This window comes from Abramis brama, assembly GCF_963993115.1.
Source record: "Abramis brama genome assembly, chromosome: 23".
NCBI classification, from domain to species: Eukaryota; Metazoa; Chordata; class Actinopteri; order Cypriniformes; family Leuciscidae; genus Abramis; species Abramis brama.
In genome coordinates this window covers 10,725,921-10,742,300 of record NC_139985.1, presented here as the reverse complement: position 1 = coordinate 10,742,300, position 16,380 = coordinate 10,725,921, and the positions used below count along the sequence as shown (strand labels likewise).

The 16,380-nt window shown below is 36.8% G+C and overlaps 1 protein-coding gene across 4 annotated transcripts in view; it reads left to right on the top strand.

Annotated features, from left to right (window-relative positions):
- fbln2 (fibulin 2) overlaps positions 1–16,380 on the top strand; it is a 67,603-nt gene that overhangs the window by 18,893 nt on the left and 32,330 nt on the right. The gene's annotated exons all lie outside the window — the stretch shown is intronic.

Sequence of the window (16,380 nt, the reverse complement as noted above, 5' to 3'; positions counted from 1 at the left end):
GGCGCAAACGTTCCCTGGTGCTATTTTGCAGTTCCAGAAAACAATTCTGCCACAGACCAGGAAAAACCTAGTCTAAAGTCAGTGGTGCGTTATTCAGATGCTATTAAGGGCGCATGCTAGGCCTTAGGGCTGTCACTTTTGTGAAAAAATCCTGTTCGATTTTTGAGACATAAGTGTTCATTGAATCGATTGTAAAATTGATTTTCCATGTCTGAAGACGTTTCCATTTTAAACGCCAAATATGGTAACAAAGTAGGCGATTGTAGACCGTAGCCCGAATCTGTATCTGTATGCATGAGACTGTCTGCATACCGGCAGAATTCACAGTTTTGTTGTAAAAAGAGACACATTATGCAGAAGTATAATTTGGTGTTATGTGTGTTTGTCTGCAGTTGCTGTGTGACGCGCGTTCGCTGCGGGCGTATCGTGACGAGCTGGACGCGCTCTGAGAAAAGACTGTTAAAATCGATTCCCTATTTTCGTTTTCAAAACTTGCGTTGGTTGGTCCGATCGATTGTGCAATCTATTTTCGAACGTAAAGTGACAGCCCTACTTGGCCATAATGTAGCGTGTGCACAACGTGCATACACTTAGCTTATCTCATCTACACAGACGCAGCAGTTGACATTTTTGCAAACCATACATAATTACAAGGAAAAATATTCCACACGAGGGAAATCATTGTTGTGTCCATGAAGATGTGAAAAAATAGGCACAAATCTAGCTTACACATTTACCCAAATTATTATACGCCTGTTTAACCAAAGCTTATTTGGGTGGGTTTCTCCCATACAATGTCACTTCTCTGTCTTTTACGGCCCTGACAAGAACGTCGGTCTCCTCGGCTGTGAACCGCTCCTGGCGTGCGCCTGGCAAATCCGCCGTTATAATAGCAATCCGCCATGGAACAAACCTGCTTTTATGAGTAAAATGAGTAATGAGTACTTATGAGTAATGTAGCTCCTTCAGACCAACCCATTTTAGATTTGCGTCGGGCACAAGAGTCATTTATCCCGCCGGTATAATAGCAACAGCGCCCGAGATCCACCCACAAAGTTACTTGCGTTTCGCGTTTGTTACTTGCGTTTCAGATCGTTAAAATAGGGCCCTCGGATTGTCTGTCGTGAAGTTTTATTGATCAGTTTCTCCTTGAACCAAGGAAGTTATTAAAGGTATGTGATGTAATTCCAGCTATAAAATGTGAACCATTTTTATTTTGAAAGTTCTCCAAGTGCTCTACGATTGAGCTCCATTATAAGCATAATATGTTAATTATGTGAATACACCATTTTAAATAGACTATTAGCAGTTAAAATGGAGGAAATCAGGAATATGCGTCAAAATCAACCTACATTGGTCTTCTATTTGCTTGGGATGAAAAGGTGCTTGTGCTAATATGTAGGCCTATGTATGTGCATGTGGTGTCTTGCTTTAGTGGGAACCTTAGCACTTTGTTGATATCCTCTTTTACGTCTGAATGTTTACTGCCAGCAGTAATGCAGCGATTTGTGATCCTGTCTTCCCCTATTTCAAATGCATCTAGGTTCTGTTCGCATTTAAGAATTAAAGAGACTCAGAGCCATACAGAGATAATGATATAGACAGGGCTCTGAAGATTTATTTTTTCCCTTAAGGCTAACACTTACTGCAGGAAGTCGGGTCTAAATTTAAGTTTGTATTCAGATTTGTTAGTTCCTGTAACTGACTCTCATAAGGAAATGTCACTTTAGTGCCTTTGATCCTGCTCCACCAAAATTTCACTCATGTTCTGCATTTGAAACATCACTATGGTAGCCTACCATATTCAGCTTGTTTAGGATGAATTGATTACATAATTTTCAATGAGAATAACATCTTGAATTCAAAACACAAGGAACATATTTTTTAATTCATAAATATTAATAATATGTGTAGCCTCAAAATCCTATCTTTGAGTCTCACCTCTAACTTTTCATCAGTTTATGCCTGAAGGAATCTGGTTTATGATTTGCTGAGTTCCATACTTATTTGGTCTTTTAGTGTCTAATAAAGTCAAGATGAATTTCTTTGCCATGAGATTTAGAAATATAATGCACATGCACAAACTGCTAATGTGGTGTGATGCCTCAAATGGCCATATGGCAACACAATGTAACTCATCACCACTAATAATGTATTACTTTAGAATTCAAAGTCCTGTTATTGGATTTTATCAAATCAGGCCAGTTTAATCTAAAAAGATGGATATTTCATTTTAATCATGTTGGCTGCTTTTTCCAAGAGCTGATGCCAGAAAGATTTTGTGGAGATACAGAGTATGTGTGAGACGTCAGTAGATTTGTTGAGTTCTGAGATGAATTGCCTTTGCCTCTGTGTCCAAAACATATGGAATCAAACAAACAGATCATTATGGCTAATGTATGCTCTCAGCATACTTGAAAATATGAGTTTGTGCTATGATAAATCCTCATGCATAGTGGATATGGTGTTAAAATGCACATTCATTTGAATCTTGCCTGTCAGCCTCAAAGTCTGTATTCTGCCCAATGAAAACTGCTGATGATTGACTTTTACACTCCAATCCATGAATAAGATATCTACTGTTTTTTCTGTCCATAATACATTAAGATTCAGATTCAGAATATGATAAGTCTTCATAATATAATAGATATTTCAGCAATTTTGTGTTTTGCGGCCAAAGTGAGTACAAGAATGTGCACAAAGCAACATGAGCAAATTACATTTCATTCATGATTTGAGGATCATGTGACACTGAAGGCTGGAGTAAAGGCTGCTGATAAAAGCTTTGCCATAAAAGGAATAAATTACATTTTAAAATCTATTAAATTGTAATAATATGGCACAATATTACTGTTTTTACTATATTTTTGACCGTGGCTGCAATAAATGCAGCCTTGGTGAGCATAAAAGACTTTTGAAGACATTGAAAAATATATCGACCCCAAACTTTTGCTTTCCGTTGGGAAAGCATATCTTCCTTATATTTTAACATCTGCAGTAGGTAACAATGCTCCTACCATGTTGCTGAATACTGAGCCTTAATATTTAATTTATATGTTGAATGGGTGGTCATATGCTAATGTAGAGACATCATAACTGTGACACCTTATGAATGACCCATGTTTGCAGCTTAGTTTCCATGGAAAAACCATAGAAATTCATGTTTTTATCAGCTTACAGCGCAACTATGCTGTATGATGCATATCCATAGCTGAAGTAAACAGTATGTCCACAGACAATCATGTGTCTGTGATCAATCATCTTACATCAGAAAAACACACAAGGCCGTATACAGGCAGTGTTGTCTGTCCAAAAGGGTCTGATGGAGGAGAGCTTGGAGATTAAATGTCCAACAGAGACTCCAACAGCATCATTTGAAACACCAGCACAGCCCAAAATCACTCAAAAGAAATCACTGCGAGAGTCTGGATGTCAGTCACAGGTTTAGTGTGATCACACTTTCTCGTTTGTGATAAATATTACAGGAGTGTCAGAGTCTGTTGTGGAATAGGTTTCTCTCTCTGGGTTTTTTATGTGAAATATTGAACTGAATATGAGCTTGCTTCTTGATTCTTGTCTTTTTTGTTCATGTTGGATAGGGCTGAGACCAGACTGGCATGCGTGATACAGCTGAAAGAGCTGAATTATACAATTTGTTCAAGGGTGTGTCCCGTCCCCTGACTAAGTCTGTGTTCTTGACAGCGTATCAGTGCATAAGAAAGAGTTGGGACATATAGATTTGAATTTGCACTTCCCGGATCTGTTTTGTGCGTTCACATGTTACAATGTATTTTACTAGGCTTCTGGGAGAATACACTGTTAAAGGAGAAGTTCACTTTCAAAAAAACTTTTGCTGATAATTTACTCACCCCCATGTCATCCAAGATGTCCATGTCTTTCTTTCTTCAGTCGCAAAGAAATTAAGGTTTTTGATGAAAACATTCCAGGATTTCCCCCCATGTAATGGATTCTATTGGGACCCAAACGGTAGAAGGTCCAAATGACAGTTTAAGTGCAGCTTCAAAGGGCTTTAAACGATACCAGACGATGAATAAGGGTCTTATCTAGCGAAACGATCGGTCATTTCCAAAATAAATAAAAAAGTTTAAGTTTTATAAGCACAAACGCTCGCCTTGCTCTGTTCTGTGATGCGCGTTCGTGACGTCACGTAATACGCAATTACGTTGAAAAGGTCACGCTTGAAAAATTTCTGTCCTGAAGAAAATGTTCTTTTTGGCTTTTTAATATTAAAACACCCAGGATACGCACACGAAATGGGCATTTTAAACGATAAACTGACACAAATACATTTGAAAATGTGTATATGGTCCTCCTTCCGCACATTTGTAAACGCGTCAAGCGTGACCTTTTCAACGTAATTGCGTATTACGTGACGTCTTCAACGCGCATCACAGAACAGAGCAAGGCAAGCGTTTGTGCTTATAAAACTTAAACTTTTTTATTTATTTTGGAAATGACCGATCGTTTCGCTAGATAAGACCCTTATTCATCGTCTGGTATCGTTTAAAGCCCTTTGAAGCTGCACTTAAACTGTCATTTGGACCTTCTACCGTTTGGGTCCCAATAGAATCCATTACATGGGGGGAAATCCTGGAATGTTTTCATCAAAAACCTTAATTTCTTTGCGACTGAAGAAAGAAAGACATGGACATCTTGGATGACATGGGGGTGAGTAAATTATCAGCAAAAGTTTTTTTGAAAGTGAACTTCTCCTTTAAAAACATCAAAAACTTAGAAATTTAAAGGCATCATGTAAGGCAGAGTTTGCTTTCCTTTGTTTAAAAGGGTTCATCACTGTTTTTTAAGCTGATAGTTGATAGTAGAATTCTGCACAGAATGCTATATTTTAAAGCGATATGGAGGAGATTAGTAGGAGAAACGGTTAGAGATTAGGAGGAAACTGCGGCTTTACCGAGTTCAACGGCTCTGGCCGAGCTGTAAACTAAACGCTATTGGGACTAAACGATATGTCCCCCCCGTCTTCCTGTTTCAGTGGAAATTATGTTAACGTTAATTACGTTGAATGATGCTGCGCAATTCAAGGCACTTCAGTGGGCCTTTAATATTTTTGTGGAAACTGTGATGCCCTTTTTTCAGGAATCTTTGAGTTCAAAAGAACGGCATCTATTTGAAATAGAAATCTTTTGTAGCGTTATAAATGTCTTGACTTTCACTTTTGATCAATTTCATGCATCCCTGCTGAATAAAAGTATTAATTTAGTTTTAATAAAACTTACTTTTGAATGATTTTGTATATCTGCTAAAAGTTAATTTTGTCAAGTACACAATTGCATATAGCCTCAATGCTACCAGACATGACCTAAAAGCCACAAAACTCAATTTTAAGCCATTGGAAAACTGTCTGGCATGCAGGAATCAGCGAATGACATTACAGCACATAGATTTTATCACACCAGAAAATTACAAGCTGCATAGTCTTTGTAATTGGCATGGATTTTCTATATCAGTATGGTATGAAATGAAGAAAACCGAAAGTTCAGGCCCTTTTGAGTTAGGAGAAATATGAGATGCCCTATTAAACTCTGTCCTTATGCCTAGCGTGACAGGATGATTTGAAGTCAGCGTGAGAATACATCATTTCACGGAACGGTTGAAAAGGTCCAGTTATTGCCTCTTGGAGTCAGGCGACTGGGTGCTGCTCTCAGCAGAAGTGATTTCTCAATTCCCATAGGCCCACAATGCTGCAGAAAAAACTGCAATCACCTTCTCGTTTCAAATCCACGCTCATGCACCAGCATAAGAAAACTGACCAATCGTGTTCTTCAGCTCATATAGCCCTTACTATAGGAAATATGAGTAGGCCTATGCGTTTGGGCTTTTGCCAATGTGTCTTACTGTTTTACTGTCCTTGAGAAATTGCCCTGTATTCTCACTGCACCTCTGGTTCTTTTAGTTCCCCCTGAAATATGTGAGTTGGAGCAGTAATTCTCTATTCTGAGCTGTCAGACAGTGTAGAAAAGCTACCATGACTCTTTCAGAAAGAAAAATATTCAACAGTCTCTGAAGCAGGGCATTTAAAATACGAACCCCATATGAGATTTTGGGGAGGAGGGGCAGTCACATTTTTCTGATGTCAATTTCACGCACAATTTTCACACCAAAGTTTGACTTGTTGGTCAGTGCCGCAAAATAATAACAAAAAATACCCCACTTTTTTGAAGTTTTTTTGGCTTATCTGGGAATGCTGTTGGACAACCAGGAATGCTTGGGGCTTTCCTTCTTTTGTTTGTTTGTTTTTTATTTTATTTTATTTTTTAGACCTGCATTATATGTTCCATTTCAGCTTATGCCTGTTGTGTTGCTCGTAAAAAAACAGTGCATCATGCGTATACAGTGTAAAAAAATATATATTTCAAAGTTTCAAATGAAGATCATTTTTACAAGAAAAACAAACTACAAAAACGCAATTTTTTTCATCGCCAACTATTGGCCTGGCATGAGTAATACATCGTTTTTAGTTGTTTTCACGGATCCGTGTGAACGGGGATCATTTTAACAATTTTGTCGTCTGTACTCGAAAAGCGGAAAGGAACAACTTTTCTGTTTTTAGTACATTGTTTTTTAGTGTACTGTATTAGTGAGTGAAAGGTCTGTTTTGGAAAATCACTCATCAGCTGCTTTAAATGCCATAAGAATTCAACGTAGGGAGTTGATTGTATTCTGAAGAGCAATTAAGATAGGGATCTCTCTCAACAATGTGGAACAATGGCGCTCTTAGCAAGGACTTATCTTCCACAATCAACAAACTAACAAAGGGTTTATAAGAGTTTAGACAAAAGTGGTTGACATTATGGCCTCAACATCTCAAAATAATGGAGTCACTAGTTCTTTACAATTAGCTAGTCTGCCCTAGAAAATCAGAACAGTAAGCCAACACTACACTTAAAAAGGGGATTTCCAAAAGAGGGTTTTCAAAGTGATGCCATAGAAGAACCATTTTTGGTTCCCCAAATAACATTTCAGTCAACAGTTCCTAAAAGAACCATTTGTTTCTTAGTGTAAAGACCATTTTAATAATCTGAAGTCTTTTTCCACTAAAAACAACAACTTTATTTGAGTGTAGGTCAAAGGGAAAAAAAATTCTGTTACATTTCTTTGTTTAAATTTGAGGATATTTGAGGTGTATCTGTCTGTCACTGCACAAATCAACAGTCTATAGCCGCTTTCCGACCGGAGGAACCTTTTCACATATCCTAGAACTAGGCTATAGTACCCGGATGTCGACGTGTTCGCACCGCAGGAACTAGGAACGATTTTAGTTCTAGGAACTCCATTTGTAGGAACTAATTTAGGTCCTACTTCAGAGTAGGGTCTAAACCAGCGCTATAGGAACTATCCGTGACGTTAGTGTACGCTGATTGACCGAACGCTCGCGGAACACCAGCACCCGCCATTTTTAAAACAGCTAGAATGTAAACACATTGTAGCCTATATATTTACTCCATAAACTAACTATACAAACATGGAAAACAGTGATAGATGGGTCTCTAAACCTTAAATGCTGAAGAGAAAATCCAACGCAACTTTGAGGGGACCAATCCAAACATGATTATGTAGGCTAACCTTTTTTCATATACTGTCTACTTTCTATAACAGTTCTATCTAATATGGTATTAAACAGTACTGTTAGACAGATCGCTAACTAATAAACAGAGAATGCGAGCATTGTTTGCTCTGGCGTTTTCAGCGCCGCCAAAATAAAGGTCCGTCGCGCCGTCAAAATAAAAGTCACCGTGCTTGCGTCACTCCCTTACCCTTCCTACCAGTTCCTATGGCCACTTGGCCAGTGCGAACGCAAACAGCAAACCCGAGTTTGGGGGAGAGTAGTTCTTAGAACTGTTTAGAAGTGGACAGTTCCTAGAACTAAGTTCCTAGAACTACTTGGTCGGAAAGCGGCTTATGAGAACTAATTTTGGTATTTTTTTATTTTCACAAAAGTTACTGACACATTGCAATGGTAGTGCAGATTTTTTGGGGGAGGTTTCATAGTTCTGAAATTATTTAGGCTGGTGATTTGTCTAGATCCAATCATTTTATAGGATGTTACATCTGTGACAGGTGCATCCCTGTGGCAGACAGTAATCGTTCCCAGGAAATGAAGAGATTATTGGTAAAAGATTCTGATTATGACAGTAATGTTAATCCACCTGCAGAGTCATACCAATGGTGTTGATGAGTTTGTCTGCTGTTATTATGAAACTAATTTTGGCTGCTACTTTCTATTAGTATGTGCTTACATTTTTTAAATGTATATTACATATTAATATTTTAAATAATATCTATTATATTTTTTATTAATTTATTAAATAAAAATTACAATTACATATATAATTTATAATAACATTTATAAAATTGTTATGAATATAAATAATAATTATATATATTTTTTATTTTATTATATAATTATTTTAGTATTATGTTATTTTATTACCTGACAATAAAAACTAAAATAGGTGAAACATTCTTTGTTTATGTTTTAAATTATATGTAATGACTTTTTTATACTATGTTATTATATATTTAAATTATTTTGTATCTTACTTTGAAGGGGGACCCTTCAGGGATTGTTTTACTTTGACCAGTAAGACTTGGATGGACCGGCAAAGCTCACAACATTATCAGCAGTTCTGTATTAGGGTTTTATATCTTGAATTTTTTTCATTCTTTAAATCATTTCGTGTGATGTTAGCAATGACATCGGTTAGCAGAAAAGGAAATTACTTGACCTGGAATGCAAGTGTTGGAATGCAGGACTCCAGACTAATTCCTCTTTGTGCTACTTCATATTAGCAGAAACGCACAATTCACTGACACATGCCAGCTACGCCTCAGCTTCTTTCCTGGATGTTCCTTTGTACGCAAAAGTGTGTTGACGTGTTCCTCAAAGTGATAGATTACCAGACGCAAACAATTTGATGGAGTACGGAAAGCCGGATGGGGATGCAGGTCACTGCAAGAGATTAGACTCATTAAACAAAGAGACGTTATGTAGAGTTGAAACAACAAATCCTGGGAGTTCATTGTCCTGGGAAATGCATTATGCATCTGAAGGCTTTTCGTACAGTTTTCAAAGGAAGTCTTGAGTATTGTGTCAGTTACAGAATAATGACAGGAGGAGGAGATGCTGAATGCAATAATGATGATTCCTGTTTAACATAAGTTTACACATAGGAGTGAACATGAACAAATGGCTGTCTAATGATGCTCATGTAATAAGTTGAAGAAAATAATGCTTTTGAATGCATAAAAAGTACTTGATTTAATAACTGATGAATTAGGTTGAATTATTTTAGTGGTAACACTACAATAAGGTCTTATTTGTTTACATTAGTTAATGCAGTTTACATGAACTTACTATGAGCAATATATTCATGTTAGTTAATAAAAATAAAATGTTTCATTGTTTGTTCATACAGTTCACAGTGCATTAACTAATGTTAACAAACACAACTCTTGATTTTAATAATGTATTAAATGTAGAAATTAACATTATCTATGATTAATTAATGCTGTAGAATATGAAGGACTAAAAATGACAGAACGAAAAATAAATAAATAAATAAATAAAAGTAGAAATAAATAAATAAATGCAGAAATAATAGTGAAAATAAATACATTTTGGTAATATAAATGGCTATTTCTGTATTTTTACATGTATTTATTTATTTATTTATGCATTTCTATATGTATTTATTTATGTATTTATACATTTATTTATATATTTATGTATTTATATATGTATTTATTTATACATTTATTTATTCCTACATTTATTTATTTCTGTATTTCCACATTTCTACATTTATTTATTTCTGTATTTCCACATTTCTACATTTATTTATTTCTGTATTTCCACATTTCTACATTTATTTTTCCCTGCGCATGTATGCTAATTGACCAATGGCTAAGTCACGCCCCCAAACGCGATGAGCCAATCACAGTACGCATAGCTAACCCAATACACTCGGACATTCTCTGCTTCCTCGTCCATTGCAATGCATTGCTGTTATCAGTTTTCATTCGTTTTTATGTTTTTTCTTGTCATTTTGGCTTTTAAACAGCGTGTGTGTGTGATTTTGGTTGGGTGACAGTTGTAGGTTACAGTTTGACAAGAGTTTACAGTTTGACAAAAGCACAATGTTGTGTTTTACACAAATATAAGTAGGCTAAACACTTTGCAGTTTATGTCCTGTATGAACAAAATGGAGTATGTTTTTATGTTTCCACTGTTCGATCGCGCCCGCTCTCTGACACACACACACAGACACACAAACACACACACATGTTAACATGTTTTTGTTTTTGCTTAGAGAGCAATTTAGATTGGGAATATTGCTTTTCATATGATAGCATAATGAGAACAACAAGGAATTAGAGAGTCATAGAGTGGCTCAGAGGTAAGATAAAGAATGAAGCGTGCACCAATTATTTTAATGATGGTGAAGAAAGGGATGTCCAGAAAATGTCAGGGTTTTGGTTTTGCGTTATGTCCATGTCAAATTTCCTTGGCAAGCCATTCCTGGTCACTGTTATTTTTTTCACATAAACCTATTTGTGTAGCGCTTTTTCCATTAGTTTATTAAAAAAAAAAAACACTCAACAGGGGTAATGTGAAAATAAGTCTACTAATTTAGAAGAAATTGTTTTTCATTCATGAGCGGAGCACGCTTGGTATGCTCACTTAAAATTGAAAAGCTTCAGGCACTTGTTCTAAGCGCTGACTTTGTAGATATTGTTTATTAAAAAGCGACTTTGATGGTGCACATTTAGAAATACATTGGACAATATACATTTGGGGCACTGAAATGCAGCAGCCAGAAATAAAAACCAATGTTTAACGCCCCTCCAGTGCTCTATGTCAAGTAGATGTACTTTGCAAGCTAGTGGCCCTATGCCATTGTTTGAGTGTATTTGTCACTGTTAAAACTGTCTGAGATGTTGCAACAACGCAGAGTGCTCAGATTTGAAATCGTGTCACCTGTGTGAAGTGACATTTACCATTAGTCTAAGAGTATGCAGTGAATCATTTTGAATAGCCATCATGCTTAGGAAGTGTAAGGAAGTCCACAGTATATGCATCTCCTATCCCCTATTGGTTTGTTTATTAAATATATTGGCAAATATATTTAATTTATTTTACCCTCTTTAAATTCATTCCACAAAATCTCCACCAATTTCCCTTAAAAGCATCTGCAGATTGCATCTGGTTCTAGTTAGAAGTGTTTAGTTCCACAATATCTTGTTTAAAGTCCAAACTACAGGAACAATGTCCATTTTCTCAAACACCGTCTTGCTGATGATACAGTCTTTGTTTGTTTATGGAATATATCATAATGATGCATGCACAATGTTTATGTTTCTTCTATTTTGTCCTTTCTAATTAACATAGACGTTCACATTGAACTTCCTGATTCAAACTGGGAAGGAAGGATTCGATTTGTGCCGTTCGATAAAACATTTTAAAACAAAACATAATAAATATTTTGGTTGTTCAACATCTGTTTTTCTGTGGGAATGAACAATGGATCTCTCATTGTCTGCTTTGGGACTAAATAAGTCAAGAGCTCTTCAACGTGGTTGCCCAGAAAGATCAAAAGGTCAAAATGTGACTTTATGACTAGTTAAAGGGGTGTATGGTTAACTGAAGTTCAACTTATGAACTCAAGTTCGTCATCACAGATATGTCAATGAACGCCAATGGGCCATGAACGCTTTTAAGAAGATTAAAAATGAGATCATTAGAGTGACTGAATCTGCAGTTTGTGGCTGATTATGGCATTTGTGTGACCCAACAGAGCTGTTCAGTCTTGACGTCAATTTGTAGGTCGACCTAGGCTAATTTGCCATGAGTTCTCTTGGGACCTTTAATGGATTTTTTTTAGAACAGCAGTTTTGAATTTGAGTAACATACGGTGTGTGGTTGACATTGCTCGAAGAGCCGCTGTTCAACAAATGTGAACAAAATGTAGAGCAAAACATTAAAGTCTCTTCAAATCATGTTAACCACATACTTTGTCTTACTTATAAATATAAAAAGCTGCTATTCCAAGCCAAATTGCTCTAAAAATGGCAACATTTTAAATGTTTCTTCTGCATTTACAAACCAAACAGCTCTATTTCATAAATGTTGGTTGAATAATAATCAAAACCTTTCATTTACTTTCAAGAAAACTGATGAAGCAGACATTTTTCTTTATGTTACTGTATTTTCTGGTTAGTTGTTACCGACATGCTGTTTACTGATTCAATCCATGCTTTCACAAATCTCCCTGGTTTTGATCCTGCAGATGTTCTGTTACCGTCTGTGAAAGAAAAGGCTAAATCTGTCGAGCTCAGAGAGGACCTGTTTTGAAGAGCGCTTTGTATTGTAACCATCTGCTTTACAGATGACCTAATGATGATCTAACAGAGCAATGGCAACAGCCTTCGTTTTAGCGCCCACCCCTTCGTGTGAATCTATGGGATGATTTACAGACCTCAACAACAATGTGATCAATACTGCAAATTAACAGGCTCTTAGTATACAGGCCTTTGTAAGCATATTGAAGAAAATCCTTGAGAAGGATGTTTTTAAAAAAGTCAAAGCCTAAACATTAGCTTTGTTTAACTCAATGCGCAAGGCCTTCATTGCGAAATAAGTCTGGGCTTAATGAAAGACTCGTGCTACATTTTCTGAGCTTTTATCAAAAAGTACATTTACAGATTTCATCATTAATTACGAGATACAGTGCATAGTCAGTTGTTGCGCTTGAGCAAAATGAGCAAAAACTCAAAGCCATTATGAATCACCGCTTGAGCTTTCCTGCTTTCACGGTGTCGTAAAAATGACATGCACTGAATAACGTGAACACAACATATGCCCTTGTACAAATAAACAAACCCCAATACAATTCAAGGCTCAAAAAAGGGGCATCACTCATGTTTTATGGCTGTGAAAGTTAAACAGGAAAGCAGAGACGTTTTTTTTAGCTGATTGCTAAGCGACTGTTGTTTTGTCTTGCGGTCAGTTTTTGTGTTCTTTAATAGAGTACCGGTCACTCTTCGTCTCTGGAGACACTTTGCTAATGAGTTTTTCCTCTGCTGTATTTGAAAGATTATATTTATAGACAAACCTTAAACTCTTTTAAGCATTACAGAACGTTTTAATAAAAAATGTAGTATACTGTATAAACCAGGTGCGGCATGACGAGATTCCAGCGCCACACAATTTTTTTTTGTCTACATTGTCTACATGAAAGTTAAATGCACTGAACTTCACTGCACTCGCAACACAAAGAAAACTAAGAACACATGGTGCTTCCACATCCTTTCTCTGGTTTTGCTTGCGGAACTTGAGGGATTTGTCATAGTATCCTATATCTCTCAACTTCTATTATCAATCTCTTCCCAATCAATGGTTTAATGCATTTTCTGAGACATTTGTGCAAAACAATGTAAACCAAACAACCAACACCATGGAAGAGATCCCTTTTTCCCTCTTGTCGTTGGACTTTGGAAACCGTGTTCAATTTTTTATAGTGACTTTTTTTTGTTGATTATGCCTTGACTTAATCAGAACAATGAGTATTAGAGATGTTTAATCAATTCCAGAACTTCTGCTGTTCACATGTATGTCATACGATGTAAGTGAAATCCCAGGCAAAATCTGCAGACTTTTTTTTGGAAATATAAAATTAAAATGTATTATGCGGTTATTGGCAGCTACGATCATAATCGAATTAGCCCAAATATTTAATAAACGAACACTCAAGGGGTGTGAAGAACTGTGAATGACAAGCGTTCCAGTTCTGCAAGCTTTTTTTCTTTGAGTTCAGCAGGAACAGATTCGAAATTTGACTGAATTAGTGTGTTTTAGTTGTTGCATGAAAGCCAATAAGACGTTCCACTCTGTTTACTTCTATGTCTGTCCACTGATTAGCTATAAATAGCTTAGAGGCCCTATTGTTTCTGAGATATTTAGTACAGATGGAAGTTTATCACAAAGTTCAAAAAGTCACCTGGAACAGCAGCTAGTGACCCCTGTCAAGCATTCCAGGAATCCCAGAGCGCTCCGGGCCTCATGTCGCTGCTTAAGCAATTTTACAATCAGATCTTCTCCAAGTAAATTCACAGATCATGAATGTGTCTGGTTATGGAGGAGATGCGGGCTAGTTATCATCATTTTAACAGTGAGTATTTTTCAGGGTGGAGTTATTGTTCAAAGTCAGTTTCTGTATAAACGCATATATCTCAAAGGGTCACAGGTCTGTTCTGACTGAGTCATAGACAGCATAGAAAGATGAAAATAATAAAGATTTTACTGTTATGATTTTTATAATAAAAAACACATAAAATTACATATACACTCACCTAAAGGATTATTAGGAACACCATACTAATACTGTGTTTGACCCCCTTTCGCCTTCAGAACTGCCTTAATTCTACGTGGCATTGATTCAACAAGGTGCTGAAAGCATTCTTTAGAAATGTTGGCCCATATTGATAGGATAGCATCTTGCAGTTGATGGAGATTTGTGGGATGCACATCCAGGGTACGAAGCTCCCGTTCCACCACATCCCAAAGATGCTCTATTGGGTTGAGATCTGGTGACTGTGGGGGCCTTTTTAGTACAGTGAACTCATTGTCATGTTCAAGAAACCAATTTGAAATGATTCGAGCTTTGTGACATGGTGCATTATCCTGCTGGAAGTAGCCATCAGAGGATGGGTACATGGTGGTCATAAAGGGATGGACATGGTCAGAAACAATGCTCAGGTAGGCCGTGGCATTTAAACGATGCCCAATTGGCACTAAGGGGCCTAAAGTGTGCCAAGAAAACATCCCCCACACCATTACACCACCACCACCAGCCTGCACAGTGGTAACAAGGCATGATGGATCCATGTTCTCATTCTATTTACGCCAAATTCTGACTCTACCATCTGAATGTCTCAACAGAAATCGAGACTCATCAGACCAGGCAACATTTTTCCAGTCTTCAACTGTCCAATTTTGGTGAGCTCGTGCAAATTGTAGCCTCTTTTTCCTATTTGTAGTGGAGATGAGTGGTACCCGGGTGGGGTCTTCTGCTGTTGTAGCCCATCCGCCTCAAGGTTGTGCGTGTTGTGGCTTCACAAATGCTTTGCTGCATACCTCGGTTGTAACGAGTGGTTATTTCAGTCAAAGTTGCTCTTCTATCAGCTTGAATCAGTCGGCCCATTCTCCTCTGACCTCTAGCATCAACAAGGCATTTTCGCCCACAGGACTGCCGCATACTGGATGTTTTTCCCTTTTCACACCATTCTTTGTAAACCCTAGAAATGGTTGTGCGTGAAAATCCCAGTAACTGAGCAGATTGTGAAATACTCAGACCGGCCCGTCTGGCACCAACAACCATGCCACGCTCAAAATTGCTTAAATCACATTTCTTTCCCATTCTGACATTCAGTTTGGAGTTCAGGAGATTGTCTTGACCAGGACCACACCCCTAAATGCATTGAAGCAACTGCCATGTGATTGGTTGATTAGATAATTGCATTAATGAGAAATTGAACAGGTGTTCCTAATAATCCTTTAGGTGAGTGTAGATATATATTTATAATTTTATGGTATAATATATAATGACATCTATATATATTTTTTATTGATTATAATGATTAATAATAATAATAATAATAATAATAATTTTGTTTACTTTTCTAAGATAAGTACTGGATCAGGTCATTTGTCCAATGTAAAATCTAAGTTCTGAAGCAGAGCCAGTTGAGAACCATTGCCTTAAGTATTGGCTACAAAAAAAATATATTTAATGTTTTACCTATTGCAATTTATAAATTAGCAAAAATAACCTTAATGAATTCCTAGTGTGTCAACTAGCCCTGTTTTGCCTATTTTCTTCTTTTGCAGGCAAATGTTCGCTCCCAGGATGAATAACTCCATGGGAATCCATTTTTTCAATTCAAAGTATTGTTCACACCAAACATTTGCACTGACTTTTAGTGTTTGGTATGAGGCCGTAAGACTCACACCTAAGCAGTCTTTATCATTACCCTCTTATGGTCTGATTGAAAATTACCCTTGTCAGACTTATACTTAATGTTATCAAGTCCTCTCTACATTTCTATACTCTTTACACTCATTGAAGTAATGGGATTTAATCATATAAAATTCATTTAACTGCTGTTTCACAGCATGTCTGAATAGAAAAGCCATATGATTTTTGACTATATTTTTATGGTTTTCATCCATCATTTCCACAAACTGATTTCGTTCAATTTGAATTTAATTCAGGCCTTCATTTGCACTGAGGGATGAGTAATTCAAAATGTCAAGTGTTTGAAATGAGTCATTACTCTTGT